The following is a 19006-nucleotide window of genomic DNA, read 5'->3' as shown; positions in this document are numbered from 1 at the left end:
CAGTTCGGTGAAGTGGTATAAGAAGATGTTGACGTTCCATTTCTTCGGACATTGACGTTCCATTTTTTTCGGACGAAATAGATTGTTCTATGCACTCCAGCGGTATGAACGATTGCGACACACTAAGTGTGATACTGGGCAAGAAGGACAGGAAAGCACAATGCGACAGAAGAGTGTAACGGCGAAAAGCTTGCATTGTGCCGCTGACTGTAACTCGTCTGTCATTTTTATATTGTGTTATTATGCTTGCCACGATGTGCTCAAGGAAAAGTGTACTTCCACAGGTTTTCTCTGGAACCCACTCAGCCTATTACACTTTTTTTTTACAGTTAAAGCTGTTACGAGCTCACAACAAAGCCAGTTTTAGTGCCGTCGTTCTCCGCCGCCGCCGCCGCCGCCGCTGGCGTCTGTCGCAGCCGTCGTGCACAGTGAGAAAAAAAAAAGAGAAAGAGAGAACAGGGTTCGAGCGTGATTGGGACCCAGACACTCCTCGTGGCAGTCGAGAACTCTACCACAGGGTCACGCCGGTGCTTAAAATGTTTTCGACAAAAGACCGTATACAGGCGTCATATCGAGCGAGGCACAAGGTTAACCTATGTAATATTGTGTGGCAGAAGAGCAATATAGCGCCTGGCGGAACATAAAGTGAATTCCGTAACGAGTGGGTGTTTAGAGCTTCCCACTCATTACAAAGGGCTAAGCCATAACTAGTATCCTCGTCAGCCACAGCAGCAACAAATTGGGCAGCTGCGTAGTGCGTATAATGCCTTACAGACGTGTAGTGGGTACCTCGCAACTCTGCAAAATGATGAATTATGGCATAGTGGCCACTTCCCTATACTACCCAAAATGATGACGACTTATGGTGTAGCAGGTACCTTGCAACTGTACTTGCAGGAGTCGGCCCATCAGAGTTTAGAATGGGCTCTAGAAAGGCAGTGCCTCCACCAGATTTCACTGTGACTGTGCTGCGCGAAATTCATCATATCCAACTGTTTCGACCGCATAAAATGGTGGCCATTTTGGAATTTTTGACTCTTAGCGTATGGAGCACCAACCATTTTACCGCGACATCACTGAATAATTCGTACTATATCTAGTTACGTTGAATTGTTACTGTTGTTAACCGTCTGTGATATAATAATTTTTTTTAAACAAGAAGAAAGCTCCTTAACTGACAAAGAATTTGTCCTGTCGAGATTGGAACCCGGTATCAAAGCCTATCAGGTATACGGTCGCTCTGCCATCTTAGATAACCAACAGGCTAGCGCACGGCAGCGCGATGGATAATTTAAATCGAACTACTGGAATCGACAGGAAGGAAGCAGGGTTTGAGTACGGCCTAGCTGGTTGGTTGGTTGGTTCCTATAGGAGAATAGCTCAACCCACTACGGGGGATCGGCCACGAAGCACGTGGCAGTAGAATTTGTGAAAAAAAAAAAATAAAATGAATATGCGAAAAAGATAATTGGTATTCATTGAACACAGCGCTGGCCTTTGTCGTTCTTTCTGTCCTTTCGTCTTTGTCTACGCTGTTCGCAAGTTTACGACAGGACGAACCTTTCGTCAGCTAAAAAGCTTCCTTTCTGAGAAATTCGTATGGATTTCTGTGCATGTTCATCAGAAGCATACGAATGAATGAATAAACTTTAATTGATGTAAGTCCGGCAGTTTCTCTCAGCCAGAAATGTTTTTTTTCGGGGGGGGTTTAAACCATCCTATTTGTATGTTCGTGCGTGCGTTTTGTATACGTGTGCGTGTATATATACCGGTGTTGCGGAATGGGCGCCTCCATTCCATTTCGAGGAATTAGAACTTGCCGCAATTCCATTCCTTTCAATTCTTCGGAATCAAAAAACTTAGCCCATTCCCACTCCGGGAATGGCTGGGCAGTTCAATTCCATTCCTGTAATTCCTCAACGTAGGAAGGACATCTTGATAGTTTTATCGAGGTAATAATGAACGCCCCACAAAGCTGATGTCGTCAGATGCATTAAGAACTGCGAAAGTATGCAAAACACGTGACCAAGGTCGAGGGATAGTAGCTTGGGAACCAATGGGAACCAACGCGCAGGGATAATTGCGCAGGGAAAATACTGCTTTGTTGTTAAATTCGAGGCTCTGACTAACTAATGTTTGAAGTTTGAAAAACAGCGCGTAGACGAAAACATGCTCTATTTTCGTAATTTTCATAAAGAGAGAATAGAGATAAAGACGTAATTCCATTCCCATTCCATTCCGTGCAAAAGGCGCTTAATTCCATTCCCATTCCATTCCTCCAAACGTTGTCCCTATTCCATTCCCATTCCATCCCGGGGTGACGAAAATGTGGAATGATTCCGGAGTGATTACAATTCCGGAGTGGCAACTCCGCAACACTGATATATACACATGCAAAAGCGAAAAATTTAGGGGAGGTATGAGCACCCCCCCCCCTTGACTACGCCCCTGAATGTTCATGCTGCAAAACATACATACGCATTATGAGTCTGACAAATTTAGGCCAGCAATGAGCATTTCAAATAGCAATATAATGCGGTGATACATGAACGCTTCGTTAGTGCTATTCGATGCCCGAGTTCAATCGGAAGACGTATGCAAGAAAGTTCGGGGCCAGACAAGTATCTCAACACACACACCCCAAGAGGCACGTCACCGAAGACGAACGAGAGGCAATGATAATCTCGGAGTAAGACAATAAAAAAATCACGCCGTTAGTTCTGGCCTATCTCTTTCTAGCGTCCACTAAAGCCTGCACTGAATTTGACGCCAAGGGCCATCGAATCTCCGTGATGGCCCTCTCACCAGCTTGGCTGTAAGAACTTTATTTACCAACCCAAAGAAATGAAGAAAGAAAATAAAAAGCAAGCAAGCAAGCAAGCAAGAAAGAAAGAAAGAAAGAAACAAACAAACAAAAAAAGAAGGAAAGAAAGAAAGACAAACGAACCAGCAACGTTCGTGAAACTAATTTTATAACAGAGGAGTGATCCGCAATTCCTGCCAGATACGGGACACAGCAGTGGTCAGAAATCAAGATGCTCACAATGCAAATCGTGATACATCCTCCTCCTTTCTCTACGAAGCTATATCATTGTCTTGCCGAAGAATTCTCAACAAAGGGATGCCTTCTCGAACAGAACGGCGCTCCGTTGCGTATACACACGCGTGCCTTCACGTCCGTGCGCGACTACAGCCCTCTTGCGTTTCGCATAAGACGGCTCGTGCTCCCTCAGCGCAGCCAATCAGCGCGCCGTGAGACGAGCCCGCAAAAGAAAGGGACAGGTATAGCAGCAGCAACAGCAGGCGGTCCGTGAAACAAGAGACGAAGAAGAAAGGCGCCGACCGCTACTAAACGTTGCGGCTCCTCTCTCCACTCTCCCGGGTCGTCGGCAGGTAGCTGCCGTGTTTTGCGGGAACTCCGGGGCTCTCTTCGTCCGTGTTGGCAATACGCGCAACACACTCGTGCCCCGCTCATCATCCCGAGCGAATCGCCACTGAGATCGCGATCGCTCGCTTACACAAACTTGGACACGTGCGAGTGCCTCCAATTGCAATCGCGGAAAAGCCGGACTAAGTCGTGGGTGCTCTTCTTCCAGCGGCAGTTACTAAATACTGTTGCTGCTGCCAAGCGGCGGAAATCGTGGTCTGCACAGTGCACCGCAGTGCCGACCCCCCTCACTCCAGTGACACACACGCAAGCCTTCTTCTATCGCATAGCCGAAATCTCCTGGCCGAGGGAACCCTGTTGTGGCGGAGCGGTGTCGCAACTCTTCTTTGCTCCTTGTACCCCGCCAGCATACGACGAGCCTTTGCCCCGCAACACACTGACAACCGGATCGTCTCAGGTCATCGCCACCGTCGACTTCCTTCGAGATTCCGGTGCCGTCGCCTGGGAGTTGAGTGAGTATACGAACTTCCTATTTCAATTCTGTTTCGTACGCACGTACAATCGTAATCGATGTAAGAAGGATGGTCGGATTTTCTCGAAAAGGCAAATGTGCGGATTAATTCTAACCTGACGAGCCGGATGTACAGAAGGGGCGGTAAAATAGCCCACTTGGGCAAGTTCGTAAATCTTTCAGACGCAAGGTAACAGCGTTAACGACAAGGAACAGCGAGAGAAGAAGGCAACACGAACGCTTCTCTTTTGTTTTGTCACAACGCCTTGTTCCTAGCTCTGTTCACTTGCCTCTAAAGAATAGGTAGTCGATATTGGTTCTGACAACATTGTCGTGCGGAGCACCTTTACGTTTAAGCTAACTTAAAAACAGTAGACTGAAGCGACTCTTTGCGATAGCATATATTTGCGTCATTGCGAAGGGCTTGCAGAATAATCTTGACTGTATGTCGGTAATATTGAGGGGCTTAAAACTGAACATTCATGAACGTTAGCGCACCAAGCCACCAGTAAAATGTGGCTGCGGAGCAGATACGAATTGAGCCAGCGATTAGTGTGATCGGTTCCAGAATGGATTAACTACCGCAGCTCATCAAGCAATATGCAAATGTCTTCTTGGATATGAAATCAGTGCATAATTTGATAGAATTTTTATTATATATTTATTAGGACATGTTGACGCTATTATACAGCTCCGGCTACTGCTTTTAACTGATAATATGATTATATATGTATAAGTACAAGCACGGATGTATGAGTGCTGCGCAGTTAAGTCTTCACAGGGATGCATAGATGTTTAACATATATGAATGTTCATATTTACCTTTACATTGCTACTAAAAAAAGATGTTTTGTGTATTTTGCATAATTTTTCTTCTTGATTTTGACTTTTACACATTTATTGTTCGTGTCCTTCCTGCAAAATATCTAATGGGATTGGCAGTATGTGCTAAATAAATGAACAAAAGTAAATAAATAAATAAATAAATAAATAAATAAATAAATAAATAAATAAATGTATAAGTAAATGCTCGCGGGGATGTGCATTTCGTTCTAGCGAATGATGTTTGTTAAATGTCCTTTCTTTTAAAAATCAATAAAAACAAAACATATATTTCAGTGTGCAACATACTGGAGCATATGTTTGAACTGTAGAATCTAGACGTGGATCATGAGGGTACCACCTTCTGTGTGCGCAGCAACGGCTCATTTAGGAATTAAGTAAGTGAGGTAAATTTTCGAGTACGAGCAATCGCGCAAGTACGAGAGGAACGGAAACCAGAGGACAGAACACATCGTATAGCGCTTTTCTTGACCATCCTGTCGCGTTAACTAATGCTCTTGATCTTTGTTATTCTGCATGCAGCAAACGCTACAGGTCTGCGCCGTTTTGCAAATCGGTTGTCATTTTTCAGAACTTATAGTGGCATTTCTATGCGCGCGTAAAGCGTCACATAAAGGTAACACCGCCGCCGGAGTTCAGGCGTTAAAAAAAGTGTTTACTGATTCGGGGTACAAAGATAACAGACTGAAGATATAGGATACGTCTGCAGGAACGCAATTAAGATTGCGTTTTGTAGCAATGGAAACGGCAGATGACCGATAGAGACACGACACTACACGAAAACTAAGAATATTTGATAAATATAAACTATCCTTTGAACTTCGAACTTTTGAACTTTGAACTTTATTATCATTAAACGAAATACAGTAAAACAAAAACATGTTAGCAACATCTGGATCCTTAGCAGAATGCTAGTTTGGATCCATGCAACTATAGTATACATAAAGTACAGGCAGGAGACAAAGTTATACAATGAACGACATTTTAGTTTAAGATATGGATAATTTTGAAACACATATAACGTATACACAAATAAAGAACACATTGAAAAACATATAACTTATACACAGCAGTTGAACTGGTTTTGGTTTGCATACTGAACATAATTAATACATCTAATATTTCTATACATCTGTTTAATAGCATTGTTGGTCAGCATACAAAACATTAGTTAGTTTATCATGTCACTTTTTAATACTAAACATATAAATAGTCTAATACAGTTCCTTGTAATGACGTTTAAGCATGAAAATGAAAGCATGTTGTTGTTTCACTTGAACTTGTAGGTTTTTCGAAAATGACGTGCCAACGCTATAAAGTCGCCTTTTGCCATAAATATTTTTAACCAGTGGTTTTAGGAAGTTACCGCAATGACGGGCTCTTGTTTGCAATTGTGATGGCATAAAAAGGGAGTGGTGAAGAGGGACATTGCCTGTTGGAGACTTGTAGACCATTATTGTTGTTTTATAATTTACGACTAGTCGTAGTGGCATGACTTGGTACTGACGAAAGAGTGGTTTAGATGGGGCCATGCAATTTGCGTTTGATATAAAACGGATAGCACGTTTTTGCAGAACTATAAGTGGCTTTAGGTATGATTCGTATGTATGACCCCAAGATTCAATACAGTATGAGACTTGGCTGTGAAATATGGCAAATTGTTCTCAAAGTTGCTTCATCGAAGTACTGGCGACATTTGAAAAGCGTAAAGCAGGCTGTCGCGAGTTTTTTGCAGAGAGAGTCAACATGCATTTTCCAGCTGAAATGGGTTACATAACGTCACAGAATCCTTCTTACAATCGAAATCGCGCATTGTGTAGACGTGTTATCTCTGCATTTGAATCAGCAACGCCTATACAAAGTCATGTGCACAGTGTCATCTATGCAGACAATTGTCAATATCGGATAATAACCGCGATAAATAATAATAATAATAATAATAATAATAATAATAATAATAATAATAATAATAATAATAATAATAATTATAATTACACCATTTCCCGCTAAAGGGGACCATGAGGCGATGCGAAGCCGGAGCACTTGCACGATCGCTTTCCGTTGGCGTTCTTTGGGCATGATACCGACCTCGCGTCGTGGAACGCGAAGAGGAACGCTACGCGCGTCTTGTCTTCCCTCTAGCCTGGCCGTTAATTCTCACTGGGCGAGCGGGGAACGCGGTCGGCAGGCGTGCGAGAGGGGGGCAGCGTAGGAGAGGAGAGAGAGGGGGAGGGGACGCGCATGCGCTGGTGCTCATCGCGGCGTTGCGCAGGAGAGAATTTCGGCATGTCTATACTCGCGGACAATTTTTCTTGGCAATGAAGGGAAAGCTGCGGGGGCGGAGCGTCTGCACATGTACTGCTACGCGAAGTAGTCCGGTTTGGCGCGCGTCTCGTAACGCCGTGGAAAGTGATGGCTGGCGTTGCATTTCGACACAAACGCTGCTTAGCGTCGAAGGTACGGGTAGAAGGCGCGACTTTTTCACGCACGCAAAAACGCACAGTGACAACGTATAAAGTAAAAGAAATGCAAATATCTCGCTTGTGGGCGCTGCTTTCCGTCTCGAAAAGCTACATGTAGAAAATGAAGGAGTATTTTATATACCTCACGCAGAAAAAAAAACATCTCCCGCTAAAGGGGACCATGAGTAGATGCGAAGCCGGAGCACTTGCACGATCGCGTTCCGTTGGCGTTCTTTGGGCATGCTACCGACCTCGCGTCGTGGAACGCGAAGAGGAACGCTACGCGCGTCTTGTCTTCCCTCTAGCCTGACCGGTAATTCTCACAGGGCGAGCGAGGAACGTGGTCGACAGGCGGGCGAGAGGGGGGCAGCGTAGGAGAGGAGAGAGAAGGGGAGGGGACGCGCATGCGCTCGAGCTCATCGCGGCGTTGCGCAGGAGAGAATTTCGGCATGTCTAGCCAACGCCACCTAGACAAAGTTTGTCTAGGTGGCATTGGTCTAGCCCGCGTTTCAGAGCTGGAGTGGAAAGGGGGAGGGGAAATGGGAGAGGGTAGATGACAGGGGGAGTGTAGAGGAGGTGTGTGGAGAGGGTATGCGCATGCGCAGTAAGGGTGGTCACGCCGCACACCACCACCGGATTGAGCTCCGCCTTAAGATACTTCGCATCTAATACGGACGCAATTGTGGGACTAAATTCATTAGCGGTAGGATACGTGCAGTGTGGCTCTGTAGCCTTCGCTTCATTGCCAAGAAAAGTTGTCCGCGAGTATAGCCCGCGTTTCAGAGGAAGGGTGGAAAGGAGAGGGGAGAGGGGTGAGGGTGAGTGGAGAGGGTATGCGCATGCGCAGTAAGGGCGGTCACGCCGCACACCATCACCACCACCACCACCGGATTGAACTCCGCCATAAGATACTTCGCATCTAATAATAATATATGGGATTTAATGTACCAAAACTATAGTGAACTAGAACCAGCTTCCTAGTGGCGCGAACGGAAGGGTTCAGGCGTTCCTCCTGGCGAAGAAAAATCCAGGTGGCGCCAGTGGAACTTTTTCTAGTCGCCCCGCCCCTTCTGCTGTAGGCGCTTGCGCGCGTTTTTTGCGTGCATTTCTCCGCGTTCCGCGTCGTTGTAGCGGTGCCGTGCATTAATAGACAGTTTTAGTTGAGCGCGCCCGCTACATATATGTGGACGCAGCCTGTCATAGGGAATGGCTGGCAGGCTGCGTCCGCAGAGCTGCTGCGGATGCACAAATAAAACTGTGTAACGCGTTTAACAGAGAACGTGTATGCCGGTCGCTTCCACTAACTTCCAAGGAATATCGTACTCGGCTGTTTCAGGAGGTTCAAACAACTTACACATGTAACTGTACCCGCGATTGAGAATAATTTTATTCTAATTTTCGGCAACTTGCACGCAGCGAGTGCGTGAGATCGAACAGTGGACCATACGCTGGGGATGATAATTTTCGTCCTTATTATTTGCAGGTCAACACATTAGAAGAAAGAAAAATTAAAGCGCTTTAGGGTGAGGACGTACAACTGCGGTGTCTAAGCGGCGTCTGTAGTGAACTGGAATCGTTACAATTTATTATTACACTCATATTTTTCTTTATATTTTACTACAGCTGCTTCGACTAAGGCGCAGCGACTATATTTCAGACGCCAGTGATACACCAGCTGACGGCCTCTCACCGTTCTTCAACGGCGGCGCCAAGCAGTGCTGTCAGCACTAGACGCTTGTCAAAAACAAAAATAATAACTGCGGGGTGACAACAAAAAGAGCAACGCATAGTGAGTCTACTATAGGCGAACGCATCGGAACGCTAGAAAAAAGTGCAGCCGCGATCCTTGCGGTGAGGCGACGCGTTCGGTTTCAGCCACTGCATTGCCAGGCTCCTCCGTTCGCGCCACAAGGATACATGTTCTAGTTCACTATACCCAAAACCATGATATGATTATGAGGGACGCCGTAGTGGAGGGCTCCGGAGATTTCGACCAGCTGGGGTTCTTTAACGTGCACCTAAATCTAAGTACACGGGCCTCAAGCATTTTCGCCTCCATCGAAAATGCAGCCGCCGCGGCAGGGATTCGATCCCGTGACCTTCGGGTCTTCCTCTACCGTGAAAATGGGGCAAGCGAAGCTTGGCGTGTGCGTGCCTACCGACTTTCTTTCTTTCTTTCTTTCTTTCTTTCTTTCTTTCTTTCTTTCTTTCTTTCTTTCTTTCTTTCTTTCTTTCTTTCTTTCTTTCTTTCTTTCTTTCTTTCTTTCTTTCTTTCTTTCTTCCTTCCTTCCTTCCTTTCTTTCTTTCTTTCTTCCTTTCTTTCCTTCTTTTCCTTTTTTCCTTTCTTTCTTTCTTTTCTTTTACCTTTCTTTCGTTCTCTTTCTTTTCTTCTTTTTCTTTCTGCTTTCTTTCTTTTTCTGCCTTTCTTTCTATCTTTGTTCTTTCTTTTCTTCTTTCTTCTTCTTTCTTTCTTTCTTCTTTTCTTTCTTTTTCTTCTTCTTTCTTTTTCTTTTTCCTTCTCTTCTTTCTTCTTTTTCTTTTTCTTTCTTTCGTTCTTTCTTTCTTCCTTCCTTCTTCCTTTTCTCTTTCTTTCTTTCTCTTTCTTTCTTCTTTTCCTTTCTCTCTTTCTTTCTTCTTTTCTTTCTTTTCTCTTCTTCCTTTCTTTCTTTCTTTTCTTTTCCTTTTTCTCCCTTTCTTCTTTCTTTACCTTTCTTTCGTTTCTTTCTTTCTTTTTCTGCTTTCTTTCTTTCTTTGCCTTCTTTCTTTCTTTCTTCTTTCTTTCTTCCTCTTTTTTTTCTTTCTTCTTTCTTTCTTCCTTCTTTCTTTCTTCTTTTTCCTTCTGTTGCTTTTTTCCTTCTTATTTCTTTCTCTCGTTCTTTCTTTCTTTCTTTACTTTCTTTCCTTGTCTTTCTTCCTCCTTTCTTCCGTTCTTCTCTTTTCTTTTCTTTCTTTCTTTCTTTCTTTCTTCCTTTCTCTCTTTCTTTCCTTCTTTTCTTTCTTTTCTCTTCCTTCCTTTCTTTCTTTCTCTTTTCCTTTTGTTTCCTTCTTTTCTTTCTTTATTTATTCCTTGCTTTCTTTCTTTCACACTGCGCAATGCTCCCTCCCAGTTGTTTCCTTCCTCCATGCTGAGAATTGGGCCGTCATCCACGTGTTTAGAAGCGCAACAGTTCAGTTGGTACAGTCAATTGCGACGGTCATGCGTTCACATATGGGCAAGAACGAAGTGTGAAAACGTGAAATCCCCGCTAAAAGGTCAAAATTCCGTATCATAAACGGCTCATTTCTGAAAATCCCATGATCGCGAAGATATCATTAAATGAAAACAGCGCATACAATTAAGCATAAGACCGGCGCACATTTGAGGACCTTTTTGGTACACTTGCGAACTGACACTTCTTGATGCAATTCTTGTTGGAACCCTTGAATGTCGAAATTTAATCGTTCACTTGTTCCCCTCAAGGAGTCGTACCTGGTTCTTACACGCAGATGGGAGTGTTCAGGTAAACGAGCATGGTAGGTTGATTCCAACGAAGCTTACGAAGTCGCAGGTGCACGGTTTTTTCAACCTCAAGCTTTTAATCCATTCGAAGATTTCCCAAACTGCTTTCTTATACAGCTAGACTAACAATCTCGCCAGAGGCAACTCCAGAACGAGCGATACTTCATTGTCTGCGAAGTCACTCACTCATTGATAGTAAAAAAAAAGAACGCCAGAAATTCAGGAAACGTTAGTAATCTTTCCCACAGCCAGCGTCGACGTGTTCTTTAAATTCCGCTATAATATTAAGTACGATGGAAAAACGCGCGAGTTGGCATAGATTCATCGGGGCTAACAGCGGGACTAACGCGGACGAAGAAAAACAAGAATATGGCCAGCAGATAAGTTTGATAAGAGTTGCTGGAGTGGAAATGATTTCTCAAGAGTGAAGCCATGCCCTACAAGAGATGGCGGCCGCGGCCGCCATCTTATCAGGGACACCATAAAACGTTACCGTTCGGCAAAGAAAAGGGAGCGCTTTCTTCGCACGCCCGATAACGTTAACATGACTTTTTCCGGACAGATTTGGTCAAGAGGTACGCATAATTTCTATTTGTGTTCAATGTATTTCACTCGAGAGTCAGCGCTGTGTTGCGTGTCCCATTCTTTGCTTCCTCTGCGCGCATGCAGTCGCGCTGTATAGCCACGATGACGCTATAATATTGTTGAACGGCACAATATAGAGGACCAAGCTAGGACGAGACAGAGCACACATTCTGGGACTTTAGAGAGAGCAAGATAATAATAATAACAGAAAAAAAAACCCGCGCTTACTTTAGATCCAGGGGTCGCGGCAGATGGCACGGCTGTTGCATAAATTATGTTGCACTGAAAAAAAGCCTATTTTAATATGAGTCCCATAAAAGCAAACAGATTCTGCAATAATAAGGAACTTGCCTAAGAGCTTGTCTAAGAAATAAGAGCTTGCCTAAGAAGCTTGCTGAAGAAATATATCGTTGCAACTGCGGTCATCCACAGCACAGCGTGGGTTGCGTGGTGTCCACTGTTATGAGCTCTGCGAACGAGATATAAAACTTATCCCGCTTACAATTCAGTTCCGCCTTCTATAGGGTACAGTGAACTAAGCAAAATATTGGAAACCTATTTAAAAAAGAAACCGCCCATGCACACCGTCTATATAGATGGTTAACCAGCGGAGCTGAAACGTGCGGTCCCGGCGTTTATCACTGGGTTGATCCCGATGGTTCATTACAGCCCTTCTCAATAATTGGTTACATCTGTCCAGAAATTTTAACTAGTGCCTGCTGCCCGTGTGCCCCCTTCTTCATTTCCATAGGACCAGTGGTGAGCAACGGGAATGGCCCTGTTTTACAGCGAAAGCTGTTATGAGATCACAACAAGGACCGTTTTTGGCGTCGTAGTTGTCCGCCGCCGCCGGTGTCCGTAACCACTATCGCTCGAAATAGGAAAAAAAAAACGAAATAAGAAAAAAATTTCCAGCATGGAACGAGGTTCGAACCTGGGCCATCTGCGTGGGAGCCCAGTATCCTACCTCAGAGCCAAGCCGATATTTTTTTTCTTTCATGGTATTTATCACACGTAGTATTACAGTGCACAATAATAGCACAAATAAAGCAAGCAAAAGTACAATCACATAGCGACAATTTGCGCTCAAGCGTTACTAAGTGCACACTCGATGGCTAACACAACGTGCAGTAGAACGGTGAGAGTTCTTCACATCGTGTTATACTGGAAAGGTGGTGAGGCCGAGCACCTCACCAAGCCGGTTTATTAACGTCACATGTACATCAGTAACAGACACCACTTACAGTAATACACAATGCTACAAGAATGAGTCAAGATGAAACACAAGAATGTGTCAAGATGAAACCGTCATGGAGAGAAGTGGGAGGTTGATAAAACACGGTTAAACTCCGGCAAACAGCGTTTATCTTACACTCTTCCAGCTCTTCTGAATTATTGTGACCTAAAAGGTTTTGACTTATTCAACTGCTCATACCACGACATCCATGAATTATTTGCAATATAATACTTGATCTTTAAATCAATAGTACATTCAGTTACATATTTTTTCTCTCAGTCCCAAATCAAACCTCTTAGATGTATATTTGCTTTTTTCACTTGCATGTAGATACTTCTAGGGTTGTAATCTATATAATGTATAATGTTGTAATCTATACAATGTGTTTTTATGCAGTGTATATGTCTTATATTTTGTTTCTGGATGACAGTCGTATTGCCATGTTTATGTTTTTTCTACACAGTGTAATAATTTCGTTTTCAATCTGTGGTTCGTATATGTATTAAAATCGCAACTACAATGTGTACGCCGTGTGTGGCGCACTGCCCGTGAGGTGCCATATCGCCATGTCTACCGCGGTGCTGCTATCGCTCCGACTTTTTCTGCTTTCTTTTTTCTGTGGGGCTGTGAACTAGTCAAGCTGTCTAACACAGCTTTTTTTCACAGTCCTTTCTTTCTGTACAACAGAATGGAAAATAAACTTTGACTTCGACTTTGACTTTGACTTTGAAACGCTCAGAACCATGCCGGTGCTTGAAAGTGCTTTGCAAAAAGACCCTATACAGGCTTCATGTCGGGAAGGAACCACATTAACATATGTAATATAGCGTGGAAGAATAATAAAATAACAACCAAGTGTCACACAACGCGAATTCTGTAACGAGGCGTCACACAATGCGAATTGCGCGACGAGTGAGTTGTTGAATGCTTCTAACCCATTACAAAGGGCTCTGCCATAATTCTTCATCGTCATTAGCCACAGCATCAATAAAGAGCACATAATACCTTACAGGTGTTTAGCAGGTACCACGGTTCTGCGCAGAATGACGAAAAATTGCGCAGTGGCTACTTCCTTACTTCACAAAAATTATGATTTATAGCGTAGTGGGTTCCTCGGAAGTGCACCTCTATTAGTTGCCAAGGAAGCCCATAAGGCTCCCACGATCCATTTCCTCAGGGTCGCAATAAAGTTAATTCCCATCTCTCTATCTCTTTCTCACGTTAGCGTATGGTATAAAGCGTGGTGGGAGAGTGAAATAACGACCGGGCGTCACACAATGCGAATTACGTAACTAGTGGGTCATTTAAAGGTTCCAACCCATTACAAAAGGCTCAGTCATAATTCTTCATCGTCATCAGCCGTCGCATGAAGAAACTGCACATAATGCCTTACAGATGGTACCTCGCTTCTCCGCAGAATGACGAGTAATGTCGCGGTGGGTGCTTCCCAACTTCACAAAAATTGATTTGTGGCGTAGTGGTTACGTTGCTAGTGTAGTTGTATTAGTACACATAAGAGAGTTTATAACGGGATCTAGAAATGCCGCTCTTCGAGCTTTCGCTGTGACTGTGCTGCGCTTTCCGCGCAGGCCTGGCGTTTTTATTTGTTGCACGTACGTTTTTACCCGCGGAAGACTTCTTCACTTTTAGTGGACCAGTGGTGAATGGTGCCGTTGCCCACTTTCTGTGGCACGCATACGTTCTTGCGCACATATAGGACGGGCGAATTTTGGTTTCGCATAGCCATACGCAGCCTCGCTGTTAGAAAATGTGCCTACTTTGATTAGTGACTGTCCCATTGGAGGACCGAAATTCAATATTCAATGCGAGGACTCTATAGATGGCAACAACATTCGATTTTTTGTTCGATATTTCCCACTAGTTATGCTCCACTCGTAGTTTCAGAACAGTCACAAAATGAGCGTGCCCCACTAAGAATGTCTGAAGAAAATACACGCGTCTTTGTGCTTCTGGTTTTCTTAAGAGGCATCGAAGTCCCGGAAAACAATATTAACAGAGAAGCCGCTCCTAGTCGAGGCTTGTCCTTCCCATGGCGTAGAGTCGATCACGTGGCATCGCAGTGTGGCGAGAGTGAGGCTCCGCAGGAAGGGGAGGGCTGCGCCGTACCGAGAGTGGCGAGGGTGGAGCTTTGACGCGTGAACCAATGAGAGACGCGCCAGGAAGGGGGAGAGTGAGGCCTTGCGGAGAGAGTGAACCAATGAGAGGCGCGTCAAGAAGGGGCGATAGTGAGGCCCAGCGGAGGTATCCGGGCGTTTAGCGGGAATTAGGTCAGTCAGTGTCTCGGTGGCGTATGGGTGGCGTTGGTTCTTCGTGGTTTTGCACTTTCATTATGGCCGAGACTGCTCCCGAGGAAGAAGCCGCCCGATGTGAGCGCCAGCGAGAGCTGACGCGGGGACGGGTACGTCGTCGCCGAGTCAACCGCGATGTTCACGCAAGACAGGCCGAAGCTAAGCGCGAACGAAGGGAAGACCTTCACTTCACTTTATTACCTTAAAGACCCTTTGATAGGGGTATTACATAAGCGGTGGGAATACATTAGTACATAATTTGCATAATGCACAAGTGAACGCAAAAAGAAAAATACATGCGCTACCGGGCACGTAGACAAGACTTTTTTTCGTGGGCGGGGGCGGGGGGGGGGGCAATGCCTAATTGTTCGAAAGAAAGTCTTTCCATGGCAAAAAGAAGAAAAAAGTTGCCCGAGAATATAGAAGGCTGGACGAATTTCGGGGGGGGGGGCTGGCCCCTCCCCCTTGCCTACGTGCCTGTGCGCTACAGTACATAATTTGCATAACACACCACTGAACACGGAAAAGAAATACAGAAAAAACATAGAAATACGATATAGCCTGATGAAGGAGGGGCATCGGCTTCGCTGTTTCGACAGTGTTCGCGAAGTGGGAGCTGGCTGGATTTTTCGCTAATCACGTCATCAGTACTCACCTGGATGCTTATTTTCTTCCGGAGCAATGATCACTTATTTTATAATTTGGACCGTTAACGGCGTTCATTGCCGCACGGAAATTTGTGGTAGCCCGGGATGACATCCTTACTCGTCTTCAAAAGACACCACGCGACAAAGAAGCTTTTCGTCGGGCTCACACATGGCGAAATTCAGCGCCGAATCGCAGCTTTAAGAAGTACACGCACGATTCACCACTATATTTTTCTTCGTGTTTTTTTTAGTGGCACAAGCGACGAGTCACCCCCTTTTTTATTTTTTCTCTTCTAAATGCTTCCGGTCGAGCAATTGCTTCCGGTTTTCCTAATATTCAGGAAATGCATTTAAAAATAAAGCTGGCACGAGGTCAATAGATCTGGTTCGAGAGTTATATTGTATACATATGATATCGAAGCATACGTTTACTAAATATAAGGTCCAAGTAACTGTGAGGACAAAAAAATGAAAAAATTATTTGAACGAGTTCACTGAAAGAGCAGGCGGTTTTCTTGTGAGCAGTTGGGATCGTTGTGACATCTGGCGCATCTGCTGTCAATCACGTGCTTCTTTCTACGTGGACTCTGAGATCCGCTTCGGCAGCGCGACAAAACACAATGTTAACGCAAGGAATAAACCAGGGCACACGTACACCGACGTCCGAACGCCGCTACCAAGTATGGAAGTCAGCGATTAAGGTCACCTCCAATTTTTTTAAGTACGCAGAATATTAGAGGCCCGGCTTGTCGTCTGTCCGTAGATAACATGTGGCGTCATCACACTCAAAATCAAGTGGTCAATACAGGCCTAATACAAGGACAGCAATGCTCAAAACCAGGTTGTAATAAACGAACGAGCTCTAAAATAATATACTCGACAGAAATAACCTAGAAGTAATCGCAATAATTTACTTACAATCGCTACAGACGCCTCGGAAACATGTGGCCGACTCCCACGCCGCGCAAGAGAGGGCACCACCGCCTCACCAAGCGCGCGATTGCTCCTCCCACCGGCGCTTCTCCGGCGCATTCGTCGCTACATCTGAAGGGGGAAGCAACCTGACGGAACTCGGTGCAGACGACCCGCATCTCAACTGCTTTAACAAGCAGGAAGTCGATAAAGCTCAGCAAAAAGTAGCGCGCATGTGGCCCACCGAGTTTGCGAATCTCCCTAACAAGATTCTACTCGTGAGGGGGGAAAACCTGCATGCTTACCTCAAACATTCACGTCTTCTTCGACGGTTTGGTAAATGGAGCAGTGGGAACTCTACGAACGGCAATCGCTGGGTGTCAGTGCTACGCACTTCCTTAGGTTTCACAGTATCACGGCAGTGGAGCTGCATTTAGCGCAGGATTTAGAACTGCACCAATCGCTACACAAGAACGACTTTTTTTTCTTCTTGTTTTATTCGAAATGCGAGCGGCGGTTCCAAGCGCAGTGCAATTACTAGCGCCCACTCAGACGAACCTGCGTGAATGGTGAACACGGTGAACGATTAAGAGCGCTATGAACTATATTATAAGGGAGCGGTAAGCTGTCCATATAACTGACTGCTACCGGAGTGATAGCTTGAGCTCGATTAGCTTCCAACCAGACTCCAAATGTTCTCACACACTGCCTTCGCGCTGCTGCGCGTGTGTTTCAGCCCCACGCAACAGGCCGCTCCTAATTATTAAGGCGAAAGCCGTAGAGGCCCCATCAAACGCGAATATTGACCGTCGGCGGCGGCGCCATTATGAGTGATGCATAAAATCATCATCCCGTGACGACGTCAAATTAGGACGTAATCATGACGTCACATGACGTCATGATTACGTCATCACAAGACACTGTCGCTTGGTTAAAAGTGGGCGATCACGGAGCATGGAGGCAGTGTAAAACCAGGTAGCGTGCAGACAGCTTGCAATGCCTCCTATCCTGTAGGCGCTGAAAAATCACGTTTAAGTGCACAAAGCTTTCAGAGGGGAGGGGGGGTGGAGGGGGAGGATCAACAGATCGTCTGAGAAGAAGAAGGAGATGGCTTTCGCCTTCGAGTCGTTTTAGGCGAATGCATAAGGGATCCTCTGAGTTTTTTTATCTTTATCGGAGACTGCGACCGTACCGGGGGGTATTCTGCAAGAAGATTAACGTACTACGAAATGAGAAGAACGAAGATAAGAATTGCTGATAACGTGTGCACTTTACAAAGCGAACTAATTTTATCAAAAAAGGTACTTTGTTTTAACCACCCCTGTTGCCTAAGTTTTTTTTGCGTTTATCGATCGAATATTTCTTCCAAATTCGAAGAACTGAGTGGCTTGCATCCCGAGAAAAGAAAGCATTTCACCATTGCATATGCCTCTTATAGCCGGCTTTTGCTCATGTCACGAATGAAAGCATCAAGTTGGACTTCTCCTATTGTATTCATTGCTCCTAATGTTTTCGTGTCCGCCCCACCAGCTTTCGTCAATATCAAGTCGTCCTGCCAAATCCAAGCAAGAAATATAATAATCACCACCACTACAGTGTACAATAATTTTTAGTATACTCTACCACCACTACCAACATCATAATCATCATCAAACTAAATGCAGGACGAAGGTAGAGTGTACTAGAACCGTTCTAGTACACTCTAACGAATGCCTGCTAGTGATCTCCAAATGTCCCAGCTGAGACCATCTTCCAACGCGAGGTGGGCCACAGTCGTCAGATTCGCGCCCAGTCCTGACGTGAACCGAAGACGCGGCAGAATGCGTTGCACGCAATCTGTCCCCGTCAATAATATTGCCACGTGCGTTCCTTATTACTTTTGCTGTATTCGGTTTTCGGCCACAAAGACTGTCAGCAACGCTCAGCGCGAACCGCGCCTCATTGTTCCAGAGCCTTCGCGATCATTGTAGATCGTTTTGTTAAGATTGCGCGCAAGACGCGCACACTCGCGCTTATTCTAGAATTTGCACGACAGCCAGCGATAACGCTGGAATATTCGACGGCACATGCTTAAATGCCGACGCGCTTCAGCGCTGGTCAGTTGATCGACGGACGACGCCCTGTTCGCCGCTATCATTGTACAGCGTGTATTGCTGTAGTTCTAGTTCTCAGTTTCTCGGCCACAAGTTCGGCCAAATAAACAGTTTCATCCTGCAAAACGCCGGCTGCTGTCTTCGTCGACGTCACGACCACGTGACAATCTGGTGTGAGGTGCTGGGTATCGATCCCAGTACCTCTCGCACGTTGGTCTACGAAGAAGCCCGGCAACGACGCTCGATGCCATGCTACCCAACGGCACCGACGAAGAAAATCTCGACGCCGCCGCTTACTTACAGCGCGCCGAAGAAGCACGACAGCTCGCCCGCCTACGGATCAAGACCAGCAGATGACTGACAGCCGCCGCTACAACCTTCGACGACGCCACATGGAATACAAACCCGGTGACCGTGTATGGGTATGGACGCCAATACGCCGACGGGGACTCAGTGAGAAGCTTCTTCGACGATACTTCGGACCGTACATGGTACGTCGACGCCTCGGCGCACTCGACTA

The 19006-nt window shown here is 45.4% G+C and overlaps 1 protein-coding gene across 1 annotated transcript in view; it reads left to right on the top strand.

Moving 5' to 3' along the window:
* The first annotated feature begins 3338 nt into the window (after positions 1-3338).
* Positions 3339-19006, top strand: part of LOC119390133 (scoloptoxin SSD14) — a 134123-nt gene continuing 118455 nt past the window's right edge. The window contains exon 1 of the mRNA XM_037657693.2: positions 3339-3900. The gene's annotated coding sequence lies outside the window, so the exon portion shown is untranslated. The remainder of the gene's footprint in view (positions 3901-19006) is intronic.

Source organism: Rhipicephalus sanguineus, chromosome 4, assembly GCF_013339695.2.
Source record: "Rhipicephalus sanguineus isolate Rsan-2018 chromosome 4, BIME_Rsan_1.4, whole genome shotgun sequence".
Taxonomy (NCBI): domain Eukaryota; kingdom Metazoa; phylum Arthropoda; class Arachnida; order Ixodida; family Ixodidae; genus Rhipicephalus; species Rhipicephalus sanguineus.
This window is presented reverse-complemented; position numbering and strand designations above follow the sequence as displayed.